Here is a 20,216-nt window from a genome sequence, read left to right as displayed (position 1 = left end):
TATTGTCTTCAACATATGAATTTTCTGGTGAACAATAATGAAAGATAAAAATAAAATGAATAATGACCCTCCTTTAGGATTCTGTAATTTCTTTCTTCCTGGGCAAGAAAATATACAGAATAAATGGTGGTGTCATCATAACATGGGGGCAGTGTGACACATAATGATATTTTCCCCTTGAATGTCATTTTGAAAAGAGGTAGCAAGCCACTCCATAAGCATGACATTTTGCCATCACTTTTTTCTTAGCCTAATTGACTAATATTAGAAATGAGATGCTTCATTTTCTTCCATCATGTATTTTTCTGAAATTTGTTTTTAATTTTAATTAGGATACAAATGGTGTCTTTCTTTCAACCAATTCCTTCTAAATGTCACTATTTTATCATTAAAGATGTCAGAAAAGGAGATTAGGAACATTTGTATAAAGTAGTTTAACAAAATACTAATTAAAATAATGAATACTTTAGGTGAAAAGGAAACCAAATTAGGTTACTAGATCATGGCAGGTTTCTCTCAAAATATAAAAAGTACAAATGAAAACACACTTTTTGAATTATGTTTTTAAGGAAACTGAAACAGGAAAATTCTGGCGACATAAGGATACCTAATGTCATAATGTAATAAAATAAAAATTGTGTCCATAGAAAAAGAATGATTTCTTATAAAAATGAAGGTTTCTCACTAAAGTATGAAATAAAATTCTTTTTGGTGACTTTCAAAACAGTAGAAATCATCATATTGACTCAGTTATTTGCAATGAATATAGAAACTATAAACATTCGTCACAAAGAAGATGTGTATATAGATGACGCTATAATCTATGATTTTGCGAAAAACTGCATTAGCCCCAATTCTGGGGTAGTTTATTCATTATACCATTTTCCCACTGGAAAATGACATAATAACTTGTCATAGATCATGATGTGACTTAACTCTGTACAATTATTCAGTACCTAATAAATAAAGACTGTAATAAGAGCTCTAATTGGCACTACTCATAGCTTTTTCTAGAGGTTTGCAGGTTCTTTTTCCCCCAAGCTGATCATCAATAACAATTCCAGATATCTTTTTCTTCTCATAGGAGTTGCTTAAAAATTTTTGCTTGAACAAACTGAGCTAGCTTCATTTCTAGGAATGCAAACCTATGTATAACGTTTTAAATTTTTCTACTGAACTAAGCCAAATAATGCCATAATGATTTGAAACAGAAGGTAGGCTTTTCACAGTCTCTCCTGTGCCTGGGTTATAAACCAATAGATGCCATAGTGGTTAAAAGTGTGCGCTCAAGAGTTTGGGCTACCTGCTAACTGCATGACCCTGGGCAAAGAACTTAATCCACATGAAACTTCGTTTGTAAAACGGAGCTGATCATTTTATGGTAAGGATTACATTGTGGCATCATGGATGTAAAGTGCTCAGCACAATGCCTTACATGAGACGAGTGCTTCTTCCTTCCAGCCCTCCTCTTCGTCCTAGTAGTAAGCAGTGGTAGGAGTTGTAGCAGCAGTAATGAGATTGCAGTTGTAACAGTCATCACAGCAACAGCATCAATAGAACCGTTACGTCGTTAATGTATTATACGGTATTTAATTTGATTCTCTCCAGAACTTTTACTAAAATAGGCATCTAAGACTATAGTAAAGATTATAGGATTTCATGGCACATGCATTTCAACAGTGAATGAGTGCTCATTAAAGATACAAAGACTTAGTTATAACAGAGAGATGATGAAGTTTACATTCCTAGTAGAGCAAACAACACAGGTTTGTAACTAATTACAATGCGGCTGAACCTTTCAAAGTGTGAAGGTGAATGAATAAGCAATGTACTATGTATGGGAGTGAGCTTCTGAACTATAGCTCTATCTATTCCTGTTAAAACACTTATTTTTAAATAATTTTAATGCCTTTGGGGTTTCCTACTTCATTTTATCTCCTATAGGCTTCCACTTAGTCCCCAGAGTGGAATCAAAGCAAGGAGCTTGCTTAATCTAGTGATGCTAGAATGATTCTAAAATCTTTTTTTTTTTTCCCAAACCATTTTGGATAGGGAGCTCTGATTACTCTAAAGCATGTCTCTTCATCTGAGATCTGTGGGAGACAGAATGTGGAATCCAAGTTGTAAACTAAAGAGCTGAATCCAAGACACCCGAAAGCATGGTTCCTCCTGGCAACGAACTGGAACATAAAATGAGGAAGTTGTTTACTATTTATCCTGCACCAGTTCAACACACACAAAGTAGGGATATTCAACACTTCTCTTCAATCAGGAGACTCATGATTGAAGTATCTATTTCATGTTTCCAAAGGCTTTTTCAAAGATGATTTCCTGCAAATTTAGAAAAAAAAAATCATTCCTAAATGCTTAATTATGCTTTCAATTTATCACCCACCAGGTTTGGGAGGCTAGCAATAATAGCTTAACCATTATTCATCACCAAAATTCTCCCGAATTTTTTCTAGTGGAAATCATCATACCTGCACGGAAGCTATATGGAAGAGATATCTAGACTAGGAATCAAGAAATCCAAGTACCACTACCAGGTCAGCCACTAGCTAGCTATGTGACCAACGACATGGCACTCTAGATCTCTGGATTTCAGTTTCCTTTGCTGGAAAACAAAGAGTTGGCCTCTAACAGCTCTCCTATTATATCAGCCCTCAAGCGCTATTCTCTAGTCACTCCTGTGATTCCATCATAAGATTGCATCAGAGACACCACAAGCCATCATGGACTGATACAGCCTCAGGAAAGATCTCAGGTACATTCTAGGCTCTCCTCACCCCTCACCTTCCCATCCTACCTTCCCCGTGAACAAACCAAACAAGCCAAACACATGCCAAACCGGGGAAGTAACTGAACACTTGGAGTCAAATAAAAGGGCTGTTTTTTCCTAGAATAGCCAAAGCATACATATATATATTTGACTGCCATTATGGCACAACATCTTGGCATTTTTACAAGGATACAAATTTGACTGAACCCAGACACAAAAGTGATTTTACACACTTTCCTAGCAATTTATATGGCAATAAGAACAGGCTGCAGTGATAAATAACGATCTCAATCTACATGAACAACAACAAAAAATTGTGCCATTTCAGCCACTTGACAGGTCATTAGCACTGTTTAAGGCAGAAAGCTGTAAGAGAAGTAAAAGATGAATAGTTCATGACCGATATAGTATTTCCATCACAACATCAAAGGAAGTTAAACTAAGCAGACTAGGAAGTTAAACTCAGCAAATACAGCAGTCCCTCTTTATCCATGGCTCCGCTTCTCAGTTTCACTTTCTGAGGTCTCTGTTACCTGCGGTCGACAGATGATTGTCCTTCAGACGTATCACTGGAAAATCAACAGCAGCCTAATGCTATGTCACAACACCCCTGTCATTCACCTCACTACATCTCATCACATAGGCAGTCATCATCTCACATCATCTCGAGGAGAAGGGTGAGTACAGTAAGCTATTTTGAGAGAGAGAGAGAGACCACATTCACATAACTTCTATTATGATACATTGTTACAATTGTTCTATATTATTGTGGTTAATCTTTTCCTATGCCTAACTCATAAACTCCTTCATAGGTAGGTATGAAAAAAAAACAACATAGTGTATATAGGATTTGATACTCTCCACATTTTCCATCAGAGGTCTTGGAATGTATCCCCTGCGAATAAGGAGGGGAGGCTATTGTACACTTAAATATTTAACCATGCCAACAAGATGGAAGACAAAGAAGGGGGAATTCTCAGCCACACAGACCTGGACTCCCTTCTCACTCAGATTTTCAGCATGCAGAGTAGATTACTGATGAAGGTTCTTCAAAATCTGTCTTTAAAATAACTCCCCTGGTGCCTTTGAATGAAATATTCAATCTCACGTGCTGAAACATACCACCATTTTTAGAGGACTGAATGAAAGGAAGTGTAAAACAGTCTCTGACAAAGGACAATTTAATGACACTCTTCCTCATCACCTACTAGACCACCCTTAGTAGAGAGAAAAGAAAAAAAAAAAAAAAACCTCTGGAAATGTTAAACAGCAACATGTAAATAACTCCTCTGTTTTGGAAATGCCAGAGATGCGAACCAACAAATGACTCTGTAAACATCCGGGGAGAAGCCATCATTAGCACTGTCAGTTTTTGTGAATATAAAGTAGTCCGGTGCTATGCACTGGAATTTTCAGCTGTGAGACATGCCTTGCATTTAAACTGTCTACATGTACCTGGGAATTACAGATCTCACCCGGACAGAAAAATAAACAAAGGCCATAAGTAAACAAATGGAGTTAGTGAGTGAGTGCACCCCGACAATCCTTCTGGTGAATACATTTACCTGGCAACGCTAGATTTACTTAGGGCTCAGAGAAATGAGAGTTCCATTAAGTACGTATAACTAAGCACACTCTATTCTGGCTGAAATTCATAAATGTCAGAAGCCGTATAATACTTTCAAACTCATACTCAAATAAAACTTTCAGTAGTTTTTCACTTCATAGCTTACACACTCTCAGTTTTAGTCCCTGGTTTTCTCCTGTATGCTCATTATGAGCTCTCTTTCAGAAATTCCACCATTATGAGGATTCAACTATCTCTTCTATGAGGCTCTATTATAATTCTATACTCCCTAGTCTGTCCTCATTTCCTGATCTAGAACTCCAAATTCCTTTTGTCCTGATATTTTATATTCCATAAACTTGAAACTTAACTTTTCTTCTAACTCCAAATCACTCACATCAAGAGCATATCATTTTCTAAAGATTACAATCAAAGAACATTCCATCTCCACCTATGCCCTGCCCCTACTCTCCGATGCGTCCCTAAGCCCTGCTGACTAGTCCTCTACAATGTCCCTTGCACATGTCCTTTCACGATGGCAACATCCAAGCAGCTCTGTCACCTCTTATTACACTTGAAGAACCGACTTCTACCTTCCAGCAACCTTCTCTGCCATTCCATCTGTGTCAGGTTTTCTTCTTAAAGCGCACCTGCCACTGGATTATTTTCTTTCCTCTCTTGAAAGTCCTTAGATGTTGTTTAATGTCTACCCAGAGAAACTGAAATATAGCCTGTCTTTCAAGGCCTTACATCAGGACTTGTCAGGGGTTTGGGGCAGCTCAATGTTCTGGTCTGAACTGATCCTTGCTGATTTACATACCATTAAATAACAGAGCATGGCTTAGTGAAAAGTGCGGTGAACTCTGAGTAACAAAGGCCTTGGTGGCTGTACAGTAAACAGCTACGTGACCCTGAGCAGGCAATGCAGCATCTATAAAGATGTCCCAGCTAGGAAATATGAACATAATAAACCATCTTACTTATCTCACAAGATGGATGTGACTAAAAAGGAAAGAGAGTAAGTGTTAAGTACAAGAATGCTTTAACGTATGGTAATGACTACAACAGCTGTACAGTCTGGGCCACAAAGCTTCACGAGCACATCACAAATACACTGACTATCAATTTGCAGACTAATTGGTTAGTAGGGTCTTCTTTATGGCTAAGAAGAGTAATATAAGTAATTATCCCAATACATATAAGTTGTTAAAGCACATCTTTTCAGGGGCGCCTGGGTGGCTCAGTCGGTTAAGCATCTGCCTTCGGCTCAGGTCATGACCTCAGGGTCCTGGGATTGAGCCCCACCTTGGGCTCCCTGCTCAGCAGGGAGTCTGCTTCTCCCTCTCCCTCTGCCCCTGCTTGTGCTCTCTCTCTCACTCATTCTCTCTCAAATAAATAAAATCTTTTTTAAAAAAGCACATCTTTCCCTCCTCATGTCTCTATTAAATGTATGTGTGTGTGTATATATATATGGAGAGAGAGAGAGAGAGAGAGAGAGAGAAAGTTATATTTGGAAACTTGTTGATTCAATGTAAATGTGAAGTATAAACTCACCCTTTAAATTTAAGACATATCCTGTAAGCGAGGTGAGAAAAGAAGATCGGCACCTTGTAAATGCATTTATCAGGATTCAGGTAGGCAGCCAAAATTACATTAAATTTAATAGGAGGCCATGATCTGCCCATTGGTACATACTGGTGTTGTGGGTAGAGCAAGTTAGCATACTCTACTCTCCTGTATCCATTGAATGCAGCTATAGAACCTGGACGGGCAGCTATTTGAAGACTCAGAGTAAATAGCACCAGGCATATTGGGGCAGATCAGAATTTTAGATGCCACTGAACCAGCAGTGAGTTCACCCCTATCCCCGCCTCTGGTAGTTCCCAAGCTGGACTCCATAGAACCCCAGGCCTAGAGGTGGTCAATGGTGTAAACAGAGAGAGCTTCAGGAGAAGCCCTCAAATTCTGGCACAAAGAACAGAAAGGGGGTTTCCCAACACTCAGAAGAATTGGGAAATAACTTTTCATTTCTCCACTCTCTTATGTCCCAGCCCCCAAATAATCCAGCGGTGGCAGCAAGGAGGAATTGCAGGAGCCTAAAATGATGGAGGATGGAAAGTCTCCTCTCTGATTGGAATTGAGACCCTAAGGGTGTAGGGTGAATCTTTTTTACTTCTCCCTGTTCGCCCCAGAAGAGGGTGCACTTGCATAGCAGAATGAAGAAAATAAAACCCCAGCTTTCTGGCTGGAGCACCTAAAAGGGAAGCCACAGGAAACAGGACAGTGCCAGGAAGGGTGTGAAAAGGAAGCAGCTCAGGAAAGGGACTTCGTAATGTTGTTCATAAACACCTGGCCTCACCTCAAGCTCTGCGTGCGTGAATCTAAATATCATAGCAGAGCCTTTGAGAAATAATTTATACACTAGACCCCCCCAGGTCCCAGACTGTTACCTGAGCGACAAAGATGAAGGACAAGTCCTAACGATACAACAAAAGCTTTGAAAATATGAGTGATATTGCAACTATTGTACTAGGTTCCACAGACACAATTTCAACTCACAAATATCTAGCAATGAACAACTGGAAGATGAAATTTTCGAAAAGTGTTATCATTCCACAGTAGATCCAAACAAAGTGCTTAAGTGCAAAAATGTATAAGATCTGGTGCACTGGGTGCTATACGCAAATAATGAATCATGAACATTCCATCAAAAACTAAGGATATACTGTATGGTGACCAACATAACACAATAAAAAATTATTATAAAAAAAGATCTATATGCTGAAAACTACAAATGCTGATGGAAGAACTCAAAGAAGGTCTAAATAAATGGTGAGAAATGCAGTGTTCGTGTAATGGAAGACTCAGCTTTATAGGGATGTCAGTTCTCCCCAAATTGATCTATAGATTTAACGCAATACTAATCAAAATCCCAGCAAGATTTTTTGTAGATATTGATAAGCTAATTCAAAAAGTTGTAAGAAAGGGCAAAGAAATAGAATAGCCAGAGTAATTTTAAGAAAGAATAAAAATGGACCATTTGCATTTACTGATTTTAAGACTTACTGTAAATCTGCAGTAATCAAAACCGTGTGGTGTTGGTGAAAGGGAAGATGTAGTGACAAATGAACCAATACACAGGCAACACGATAATTAGTTTTGACAAAGTTACAGTCAATTCAATGGAAAAAGAGTAAGCAGTCCTTTCAACAAATCGTATGAAAACAATTAGACATCCATTTGGAAAAAAAAAAAAAGAGCCTTTGTTAGACTTCACAACTGAAACAAAAGTTAAAATGATTAAAAAATATATAAAACTTTAAAAAGAAGGTATAGGAGGGGCGCCTGGGTGGCACAGCGGTTAAGCGTCTGCCTTCGGCTCAGGGTGTGATCCTGGCGTTATGGGATCGAGCCCCACATCAGGCTCTTCTGCTATGAGCCTGCTTCTTCCTCTCCCACTCCCCCGCTTGTATTCCCTCTCTTGCTGGCTGTCTCTCTGTTGAATAAATAAAATCTTTAAAAAAATAAAATAAAATAAAAAATAAAAAGAAGGTATAGGAGAAAAATCTTCATAAATTGGGCTTAGTCACATTGTTCTTAAATATGACGCTAAAAGGTGATCTAAAAAAAATTCAATACTTCATTAAAATTGGTAACTTTTGCTCTGTGAAAGTTAATGTTACATGAATGAAAAGACAAGCTATTGACTAGAAGAAAATATTTGCAAATTATGTATCTGACAAAGAATTTGCTTCTAAAACTCATAAAGAATCCTCAAAACTCAACAGCAAAAAAAAAAAAAAATGAACCACCCAATTAATAAACGGGCTAAGTTGAACCGACATATCTCAGAAGGGGATACAGAGATAGCAAATAAGCCATGGACAATTTTTTAACATCGTTGGTCACTAGGGAAGTGAAAATCAAAACCTTTACGGGATGCCACTATATACCTCAGAATGGCTGGTGAGGGTGAAGAACCACTGAAACTCTCATACGCTACTAGTGGGAAAAAGAGCACATTGGGTTTTTATACAACTCAACACACACCATATGATCCAGAAACTCCAATCATAAGTACTTACCCTAAAGAAATGAAAATTTAGGGTCACAGCAAAAGCCTACAGATGAGTATTTTACTAGGTCCACTCATAGTCACCCCAATTAGAAACAACCAAAATATACTTTAATGTGAAATGAATGGTTAACCAAACTGTGATACAGCCATAGTATGGAATACTACTCAGGAATTTAAAAGAAAAAAAAAAACTATTGATATACATGACTTGGATGAATTTCAAAGGCATTAGACTGAGTGAATAAGGCCAGTCTCAAAAGGATATATACTCTATGACTCAATTTATAATCCTTCTGAAAAAGAAAAAGCTATGGTGATAGAGAACATAGATTGTGGTTGCAGGAGTTGGTGGGGCATGTAATAAAGGGGCAGCAGGAGGGAGTTTCTCCATGGTGAGAGAACAGTTCTGTTTCCTGATTGGGGTAGTGGTTACAAGAATCTACACATCTACAACAAGAAAAGGTCAGTTTTAATGTACGTTAATTTGCAAAATAGAATAAATGAGAAAGGACGTAGCCATTTTCCCTGATAATGAATTAATAGCAAATAAAAACAGCCACTGAGTCTGGGAATATAGAATCCAAATCACTAAAAGGTTATCCTATTCTATGTGAACCAAATCTAATTTCTGGCGATATTGATTTGAATGGCAGAGTCAAAGTGTCAATTTATCCCATGCTCTCTACTTCCAAGATATCTGCTGACATAGATGTGTCATATAAAAGAGAAAAAATTCACATGAACCATGGGACATTTCATCAGGCTGGAGAGTAAGGTACTCATGCAGGGAGTTCAGTGAATTTCCCAAGCCAGTGACTCCCATTCATGGGACAAACCTAACCATCTAAAATTACTTGCATTTAGACTTAAAAGGGAAAAACTATGGCTAAGGCTTTTTGTTGGGTCAATTTATTTTATTTTATTTTATTTTTTAAAGATTTTATTTATTTAATTCGACAGAGGTAGAGACAGCCAGCGAGAGAGGGAACACAAGCAGGGGGAGTGGGAGAGGAAGAAGCAGGCTCATAGCAGAGGAGCCTGATGTGGGGCTCGATCCCATAACGCCAGGATCACGCCCTGAGCCGAAGGCAGACGCCTAACCGCTGTGCCACCCAGGCGCCCCGGGTCAATTTATTTTATTATATTTATTTCTTTGAACTTTTATTTTGAGTAAGAGAAAGAAAGAAGATTAAGAGGAAAAGAGCAGCGATTAAGCAGAGATCATTGGAGGAGAAAGAAAATAGTAGGGAGAAAAAAATCATGAGATTACGCTTACATTAGTGGGGAAACCTGACTTAATGCAGACATTTTTTTTTAAAGAAAATATGTATATATATTCTTAAGACCATTTTTTTCTTACTAAAAATAGACCTGCTCCTGAAGCAGAAATTCTACAAGAATGGTTTGCAATTGTTACTAAGCCAATCAAAATATTCTAAGATATTTTGAAAACATTCCAAAGATAATAGACATGGACAATTAAAGGAGATAATTATTAAATAAGTAGTACTACTACTTATGAGTCAAAGTTTAATGCTCAAATTTTGAATTATATATATTTTTACCAGACTTGTGCTTTTGGGTTTATGTCAGTTTCTTAGTGGTAGGAAATAGTGGGAAGAGATTTTTTTTTTAAAAGCCAGCATTAAAAACGTTATACAGTATATGGTCAAAGTTCTACACTGTATAAACACAATTTCAGAGTATAATGTATTTCAAACCTATGTAGTAGGAAATTCACTAGGCTTTAAATTGCACAATGGGGCTGCACTCTGAAACCAAGAAATTCTTAGGGTCTATATTTTTATGTTTAACTGCATTTGAATTTGCTTTACATTCTTCTGTTATTAAGCTATAAAATCTTGTGGTTTTAAAAATAATTTTTCTTTTTTCTCCTTTAATATGACAATTTTAACCCAAAAACCCTTTAAAAATAAGGTCAAAACCCAGAAAATATTAATTCATTTACAAAGATTTATTCAGGACCTACTATGTTGTAAGCATTATTCCACACACAAGGATAGTTGCAACAGAGAACAAAACCCAAATCCGTGCTCTCACGGAATTTGAACTTTCATGGTAAACAAATAAATGAGACATCAGAAGATGATAAATGCCATGGGGAAAAAATTAAGCAGGGTAAGAAGGTGGACATGCCCTGGGTTGGGGCTGCTACTTTATATTCAATGGTTGGGAAAGGCCTGTCTCATACAATGCCATTTGAGGAAACACCTAAAGGAAGGAAGGAAGGAAGCCATATATCTTTCTCAGGGGAAAATCTTTTCAGGCAGAAGAAACAGGTGGTCCAAAAGCCATGGAACCTGGTTCTCATAATCAAGGAAAATCACGGACACCAATGTGGCTAAAGCTAGGTAGGGTAGAAGGAGAGAAGACTAAGTAAGAGAGGTGTGCATTCTTTTTATTTTGCTGCATAACAAATGACCACAAACTCACAATTTCTATAGATCTTAAGTCTAAGCCATGTCCTCAACTCAGGGCCTCACGAGAAGGAAATCAAATGTAGGCTGCAATGCATTCTCATGCCTCATGGAAACTCTGGGAAAGAACCCACTTCATAGCTCATTCAGGTTGTTGGGAGAATTTCTTTCTTTGTGGCTGAATGACTGAAGTCCCCATTTCTTACTAGTTCTCAGCTGGGATTACTGACACTCAGCTCCTAGAGGTCACCTCAGGGTCTCACCATGTGGCCCTCTCCATAGGCAGTACAAAAGAAGGCAGTTTGCTTTTTCAAGGCCAGCAGGAGAATTTCCCTCTCTAGTCTGCTAAGATGGTCCCTTATACAAGGTTCTCCCAGCCACCTAGGTATAATGACTGGAGTGATTATCCCATCAGCTTTGGCATACGGGGTAACCTAATAAAGGGAGTAACTATCCCATCATATTCACAGGTCCAACCAAACTCAAGGGGAAAGTATCGTGCATGGCAAGTACATCAGGGAGGTGGGAATCTTAGGGGACATCTTCGCATTCTGCCTACCACAAGCAATGGTGAATGACATCATCTAGAGTTCCATAGGCCACTGTAAGAACTTTGCCTCTGTGAGTGGGGTGGCAGACTGAAAGAAGATTCTGAATTGACATAAATTTTAAAGTGAGAATCTGGGCTTCAGTGCAGAGAATAAACTCCAAGGAAGCAAAGAGAGAAGCATGGAAGTGAATTAGAAGAAATTAGGATGAAGTCAAGACACATCAGCTTCTATTTTTATTCTGAAGGTAGAAAGAATTAGATATGGTGATTGATTGGATATAAAGAATAAGAGAAAGAAGAATCCGAGACTAAAGACTGCATGAGCAATGGGAGGGGCGGAATTGCGATTTCTTGAGATGGGAAGACTGTGAGGATAAATGGGATTTTAGGGGAAGGAATAGGCAGCAGACAGGAACGAGGAGTTCAGTCTTGAATATTTTAAGTGTGAGACATTTATTTAAAGGTCAAGTAAAGATATCAGGTGGTTGGATGTGAGAATCTGGAGTTCAAGGGATCAGTCAAGGATAGAGACAAAAATATGGGGGATAATCAGAATATAGATGATATCAAAAGCTTTGAGACTGGATGGAAGTGACTGAATGAATGAAAAGGGAAAAGTCTATACCTAGACTCAGATATAGGACACATCAAAGTTTAGAAGTCAGAGTGATGAGGAACAACATGCAAAAGAAACAGGGAAGTAGCCAGCTTCCTATTGGTAGAAAGAAAAAAGTTCAGTATCTCAGATGCCAACTAAAGAATGTGTTTTAAGGAGGTAGTGATCCAGTGTGCAGATGTGCCAAGGAGAGGGACATTGAGAACTTCCCGCTGGATTTAGCAACATGGAGGCGATTTCCTCCTGATCATGACAAGAGCTATTTAGGTAAGGTGATAGGGATGAAATCCTGATGAGAATGGAATCAAAGGACAACCAGAGCAGGCAAAGTGGAGACAGCTCTTGAAATGTTTCTTCTACACAGAACAGTAGGGAAATGGAGCATAAATTGGAAAATGTGGAAGACTGGGTAGCATTTTTCATGTTAACAGACATGATCTAATAGGGAGGGAATAACGTATGACACAAGGGTAAAGGGGATAATGTTCTTAGATAGATGAGAAGATACGGAATCTAAAAAACTAGTGGAGGGATTGACTTTAGACGTGAAGCAGAGTTCTTCTGTAACAGTGGGAAGGCAGGCAGAGTGCATGCTGGTAGGTTGGTAAATACAGCGTGGGAAATTGCCAAATTCCTCTTCTCAGTGAAACAGAAACCAGATAAATCAGCTGAGAATGAGGAAGAGGGGAGATACTGTGGAGGTTCTGGGAACAAGGAGGTGTAAAATAACGGTCCAAGACAGTGGGAGAGCAAATGGACTAGGGAAATAAAGGACTACGCAACGGTAGCAAGGAGTTATGACCCAAATGAAATTTGTAAGCATGGAAGTCAGGTTATCCTAGCTCACTCAACTGCAAGGATGGATGTATGGAGTAGGTGAACAAAAGGTTGAATTTATCCATTTTTTATTGTAGCTTTTATTTTTATTTTATTATCTATCTATCTATCCATCCATCTAGCTACCTACCTACCTATTCTCTATCCACATTTATCTGTTTTGCTCAGAAAGTATAGTAACTGAAGAGGGACCCAGGAGTTGAGGATATATGCGAGGGAATTTTTTGGTGATTCCTAAGTGATCGCCCATGGAACCTCAACTGGATAAGAAAAGAAGAGTAGATATGCAGGAGGGGGCGATGAAGAGTACAGACATGTACTCCTTAGGATCAATGAGTTGGTACAGCCAAAGAGCAACTAGAAGGAGTACGCTAGCACAATATGAGATGGAAATCAGAAAATAGAGTACTTAAAATTAAGACTCTGGAGGAGTGGGATTAATGACAAGATCTAGGGGATGACCCTGGGAGTGGGTTGCTGAAGTAGGGTAGAGAAAATCCTGAGAGGCCCATGAACTGAAAAGATAATTTATGTGGCTATTAAATCACAAAATGTATGAGAGGAGTTGTGCTGAAGACAACACAGCGAATTGCAAGTTAAAATCCTCATGAAATGAGGGGAATGACGTCTTTAGATGACCCAGGAAGGCAGGGAATCCAATGGTATGTCTGAGGCCATGAGCCTCAAACAAGGAGAGTTTTCAGAAGATGTTCATCCTACACCAGGTATGAAGGGCAGCCAACTTAACAGGGCTGCAACAGAGAGAAACAGCTTCTAGTTAAATGAGAGAACTGACTGATGATGGGGATGGGGCTGAGGAGGGACCTCGAGTATCAGAAGAGATTTGGGGACCAGAGGGCCCTTAGGGCCAGAGTAGGGAGTGGACAAACAGGTAAAATGATGGGTGGCCATGTGGACGAAGGATGGCCTGCGAATCCAGGGCTTCTGTGTGGTCCGCATTGAGTAATGGTTACTGCCACAATAAGGAAACTCAGTTTAGCTAGGGCAGCGCTAATTTTAAAATATTATAAGACCTGAAATTTCCTATTTTCTGACTTTATCTCATTCTGCTATGTAGTCTTAACACCACCTTGCTAAATCATCTGGTAATTATTTTAGAGGTCAAAATGTCACTGATTCACAGGTAAAGCAGTCGAGATACAACAATAAAGATTCCTACAGAACTATTTTATTAAAAGGAAAAAAGTAATTAAATCAAAGTTCAAGACACTGCTACAAGGTAACAGTATACTGCTTTTATTCATGCTAAATAGATTCTGAAAATATATTTGAATAGATCAAATGTCCTGTGCCAGTTTTTCAACATAAAGTGCATGAGAAAGCCATTTACTGTTTCTCCAAATATCACCCTTTTGAAACACTATTTTAAGAGCTGATTATAAGACAGTTTATCTACTAGTAATTAAAAGGTCTTTATCACTTCTCTAAAGAAGAATCCATATAAGAAAAAGAATGGGTTTTAGCAGGAAAGAGAAAGAAAGTAAAAACTAAAGGTCACAGGAGTAGAATTTTCAATTCAAGAGCAATTGCTATATATCCTTTTGAAAATTTTTGAGAACTGAAGTATGTGTTCCACATAAAAGTTTCCCTCACTTCAAATAACCCTGGATGCAGCTATTTTCTCTTTTTTTTCTTAGAGAAATTCCTCAGAACTCAGAATTAGGATTGAATAAAATCAGAGAATGTTTAGAGCAGAGAATGCTTATCATTCAATTCCTTTTGTGAATAGGCCCAGAGAGGCCAAGTGACAGGCTCAAGGCCACCTCAGGAGTGAGCAGCAGTGTGGGGGTTGGTCCCCAAACTGTAGAAATCAGAAAGCCACATCCGACTTTTTAAAATTTTTTTCTGAAAACCAAGAGACAAACGCTGGTCATTTATTTTAGCTGCTTGTCAACATATGTCATCATCTTTATCTGAAAAATCTTCAGAAAATTGTGGTTTTAGTTTAGTCCTCCACAGCTTGCTCCTGAGCTCTGAGGCAAACTTGTCTTCTGGGCTATGTGATTTTTCTTCTGAGCAAGAGACTTCTGGGGATCATTCTCTCTCTTTTTAAACTGTGTTCTAAGACTGGATTTTCCCCTAGAGCAGCACGAACTTTCTTGTCCATGTCTGGAGTTACTTTCTTTACACTGAGAGAATTGTTTCTTGTTGGCAGTATCATCTTCTTCCATTAAGTAACACACAGAATCTGGAACGTCCTTGATCCATGATACCCTTCCAAAGTACTTCTGTGCTGAGTTTCTCTCTTTCTGAATCATAACCAGGAGCTCATTTGGTAGCACGAAAGGCAGAAAAGCTTCTTCCCATAGCTCCCTTCAGAACCCCCAAAACTTTATTTCCAGTGGCAGTTGTGGTATGGACCGCATCCAAATACAAAATGCCTTCACTTTATAATTTGGAAGCTCATGACCCAAGCCACACAGACTGTCACAGCCCCTTCTGTTAAAGGCACAAGCAATCTGACAAATGGTAGCTCCATCAGTTACATAAACTATTATAATCTATTTAATTTATCCTGGACTACTAAGCATTCCCAAACATAGTAAGCAGTTGTACCCTCTTGCCTTCTTCTTTCACTTGGTATCTCTTGAAGTAGGTCTTATTCTTAACAACTTATTCTTGAAAGCCCTATCCTTTTTGTTTTAATAATAATTTTTTATTGTTATGTTAGTCACCATACAGTACATCCTTAGTTTTTGAAAACCCTATCCTATAGAACACAGACCCATGTCTATGGCTCACCACAGACCTACAGCAATGGCGGGAACTTTTATAATTTAATTCACTCTGGTAACAAGAAGAAAACACAGTTGATGAAATAAGAACATGATTTGAAAATCTATTCCAAGAACTCTATCAGAGTCTAGTAGCTCTTTGTTTCAGTTTGCTCAGGCTGCCATAAAATATAATTTTCTGTGTGGTTTAAACTACAGACATTTGGGGCGCCTGGGTGGCACAGCGGTTAAGCGTCTGCCTTCGGCTCAGGGAGTGATCCCGGCGTTGTGGGATCGAGCCCCACATCAGGCTCCTCTGCTGTGGGCCTGCTTCTTCCTCTCCCACTCCCTGCTTGTGTTCCCTCTCTCTCTGGCTGTCTCTATCTCTGTCAAATAAATAAATAAAATCTTTAAAAAAAAAATAAAATAAACTACAGACATTTATTTTCTTCCAGTTACGGAGGCTGGAAGCTGAAATCAAGGCACCGGCACGGTCAGATTCTCATGAAGGATCTCCTCCTGACCCATGATAGATGCCTTCTCACTGTGTCCCCTCATGACAAAGAGAAAGAGCAATCTTTCTGATGTCTCTTCTTATAAGGACACTAATTCCATTGTGAGGGTCCCATCCTAATGACATCACATAACCCTAATTGCTTCCCAAAGATTCCATCTACAAATATCATCGCAGTGGGGATTAGGGCTTCAAGAGATGAATTTTGAGGGGATACAAACATTCAGTCTGTAACACTCTTAAAACCTCTAACTTCAAAATTACGAGAACATAACTCAATAGTGGTTGTTATTCATTACTTTTGCTTTATTCATAGAGAACCCATTTGAATTACATTTGCAGATGTCTGGAAGGCTTTATCTTAATATGACTTTGATTACTGAATCTAACCCACCTTTCTTGAAATAAGTTTATTATTGCATCCTTAAAAATTGCTATGCCTATAAATTAACTTCTCTCTCATCCATTGTATTTTGGTTTATTTTCTCTGGAACTTACCAGCAATGTGGTATTGGACAATTTACTTAACACTTCTAATCTTAATTTATTTTCATCTATAAATTAGTGATAATAATATCACCTACCTTAGAAGATTTTTTGAGACTTAAAATGAGACAACCTAAGCAAACACTCAGTAATTACTATTATTTTGCTGGTGGTGGTACTGGTCGTGAAAACAGTGGAAGAAGTGAGAGGACACAATTGCTAGGAGTGTTTCTGAAATCTGGAATATTGCTTGGGTTTATCATCTGCCTCACTGATTGTGAAATAATAGAAATATATATTATATTCTGTGCCTGGTTCCTGGCACAAAATTAAAACCCTTGTAATTTCCTAAGTGATAAGAGTACTGGGAGCATCTTTTGTTCTAATATTTTGTCTTTGACCCTGTTTCCTGACACAGAGCTCTTAAATCCCTTGGAATTTCCTGGATGATAAGAGTATTTTTGTTCTAACGAGGCAATGTTTGGTAGGCTCCTGGAGGGAGGCTGGTCACCAGAAAGATCAAGACATGACTAGAAGCTTAGAATTTTCAGGCTACACTCTACCTTCTGTGAAGGGGAGAGGGGCTAGAAATTGGGTGAATGACCAATGCTGCCTATGTGATCAACCCTCCATAAAAATCTCAAAAGTCTAAGATTCAGATAGTTTCTGGGTTGGTGAACACATCCATGTACTGGGAGAGTGGTGCCTCCCAATTCCACAGGCATCCCACACATTTGGTGACCAGAGATGTCAGATAAAGTGTTCTGTGTGAATGGTAAAGAAGAAACACACAGGTGTGTTTTCCTTTGCATGAGATTGTTTTCTGAAGTATCAAATTACTATTCCTTTTCCCAGTGTGGTTTATTTAAGCTATTATGTTTTTAATGTTATTACACTTTCTCTTCCCCATCCTATTATTCCTTAATAAATTGAAGTGTTAAAGGACTTTATTGAGAGCCTTGAACAGATTCTTTCCAAAATATCTTTTTATCAATGAATTTTAAAACTGGGTCATAGGGTAGTTCTATTTTTAACTTTTTTTTTTTTAAAGATTTATTTATGTACATGTGAGAGAGAGAGAGAGAGCACACGAACGGGGTTGGGGGGGAGAGGGAGAGAGAGAGTCCTCAAGCAGAATCCCTGCTGAGTGGGGAGCCTGACACAGGGCTCGATCCTATGACCCCAGGATCATGACCTGAGCCAAAATCCAAAGTCAACTGCTTAACTGACTGAGCCACCTAAGCACTCCTATTTTTAACTTTTTGAGGAACCACCATACTATTTTCCAGAGTGGCTGCTCTAACTTTTCCCTATTTACTTATTCATATATTTGCTTCTCTCGACTGTAGTTTCAAATGTTTTCTGAGGCTTCACATGGTTGCTTTTTTTTTCTTCATTAGTTTATTAATGCATTCTTACAAACTTAACTCATCTTAAAACCTGCTTCACTGCAGCCCTCCCCTACTAAGTTAGTGGCAACTCCATTGCTTCCAAAGTCTAAACCATTGGATTCATTGTTGTTTTCTTTCTTTCTTACATCACATCCATGTTGTCATCAAATCCCATTCATTCTGTCTTTGAAATATATCCAGAATGCGGTCCCTTCTCAGCGCTTCCAAACGACTTCCCAGGTGAAAGCCGCCATCGCTCTTCACTTGGGTTAGTGCAGAAACCTCCTACTCGGCCTCCTGCTCCCACTCCTGCCCTCCTGCCCTCCTGCAGTGAGTCACTCTCCACGCAACTCATGCTGCAAGTCTGATCTGATCAGGCCACTCCTCTGCTCAAAACCCTGTGTGACTCCTAGCTCCACTCAGAGTAAAGGATGAAGCAAGCACCATGGCTTTCACTCCTATAGCACCTAGACCCTTGCCACCTCCTTGGCCTTATTTCTTTGACTGTCCTCTTCATACCACTCATTCAACTTTTTGCCTCCTGGGCCTCTTTACTGTTCTTTACATTGGCTACAGCAACAGTACCGTCGCCACTGCCACCATCACTCCTCAGCTGATATCTGCAGGGTCAATTTCGCCAGGTTTTTGCTCATGTGTCACCTTCCAAATGTGACTGGCACTGATTGCTCACTGACCATAGGTAGAGGACATGTATGACGAAAGACAGGTAGGTACAAACAGCCTAGAGTTGGTGTATACTCATTTTTGAAAAAGGAGAAAGCTATTCAGGCTTTGTGTTATGAGATACTCAGACTGATGATGATGATGATGATGATGATGGTGGTGGTTGGTGGTAAAGATGACCAGTATTTGTTGGGTACTCTGTAGCACTGTGTCAGTTGCATTGCATGTATTACTTTCTAAAAATCTCAGTATCAACGATATGAGGTACTCTTATTTCCAGTTACAGATGAAGATTGTGAGGTGCCTTCAAACTCTAAGCAGTACCTCTGTTTCTAAAGACTTCTTCAAACGGGATCATGGAAGGGCTGTCTTTCAAGAACACAGAAATTATCCAGTAAAAAATCAATACCTTTTCCTTGTATAATTCACTAATTAGGTCCTTTAAGCAATGCAAAAATTACTTCCTTATCTTTCTTTGCCTGCACCCTTACCCCTTCTTCTCCATTTCCCCATCCATCCTCCTCTAAGCACATCATAGTCATAGATGGTGACGATCCTCAGGCTCTTAGCACTAAGAACTTCGAGTTCATCTAATCATCAGGACCAAAGTGTTCATTTTTGAGCCAAGAAAACTGAAGCACATGCACGCACGCGCGCACACACACACACACACACACACACACAATTCCTTCTTGGAGTTAATGTCTAGTTAATGGCAGAAGGGACCACAATTTTTAGGAGTGATGTGACTTGGTTTCCAGTTCCAGCTAAGAGACAATCTACACAGCCATCCTATGGTCTGCATTGGACCCTCATGAATCCGCTTTATGTGCTGATTATTAATATGTATGGCTCAAAAATAGAAAGGGAAACTTTTTCCTTCAATGAGTGTTCATGTGTTGTTATAAAATGTTGCTTGTTCTCCATTCTTCGCCTCTCCAGCTTCAGAGTGTTTCATGATTCTATTCTGAAAATCAGTTCCAGAAGAAAACCCTCCTTATCTTTTGGAAATTCATCAGTCCTCCTTTCTGACAACATCTCTCTATAGAGAAGGCATTAGTTGGAATGTTTGTAAAGCTTTCATTGTGGAATGGACCTGGAGTGCATACAAAAGGAAAAAGACTCTCCAAAAAAATATGTATTCCCATCTTTTACTCACCTTAGCCCTGAAACACAAAGAAAATTTTGCTGCCATATCACATCCCTGACTAGCATTTTTGAACTCAAAGAATTTACAAAAACAAACTCTGAGAAAATCATAAAATTTTATAACAAATACTATGAAACCAGTTACACGTGTTTTTACCATTTCCTCCCAATATCCTTTATTATTCAAATATATTCTTCAAATGCATTTGGCAGGAAAGATAAGATCACTTGAATAGTACTTGTTTCAAGGACTAGTGGGGGGCTTAAGGGAGGAAGAGATGCATGAAAGAGTAGGTAGAAAACTTTTTTTCCCCTATCAAAATATAAAGGGATCTTTTCCTTATAGCTTATGAATACATTTTTAAGCTAATTTCAGTGGCATTATTATCATT

General features: G+C 38.7%; 1 protein-coding gene across 9 annotated transcripts in view; it reads right to left on the bottom strand.

The window, feature by feature from the left end:
* INPP4B (inositol polyphosphate-4-phosphatase type II B) overlaps positions 1 to 20,216 on the bottom strand; it is a 753,420-nt gene that overhangs the window by 210,752 nt on the left and 522,452 nt on the right. The window lies entirely within an intron of this gene.

The sequence above is a fragment of the Ailuropoda melanoleuca genome, chromosome 5 (assembly GCF_002007445.2).
Source record: "Ailuropoda melanoleuca isolate Jingjing chromosome 5, ASM200744v2, whole genome shotgun sequence".
Taxonomy (NCBI): Eukaryota; Metazoa; Chordata; class Mammalia; order Carnivora; family Ursidae; genus Ailuropoda; species Ailuropoda melanoleuca.
Note: the sequence above shows the minus strand (reverse complement) of the source record. Positions and strands in the feature narration are given on the sequence as shown.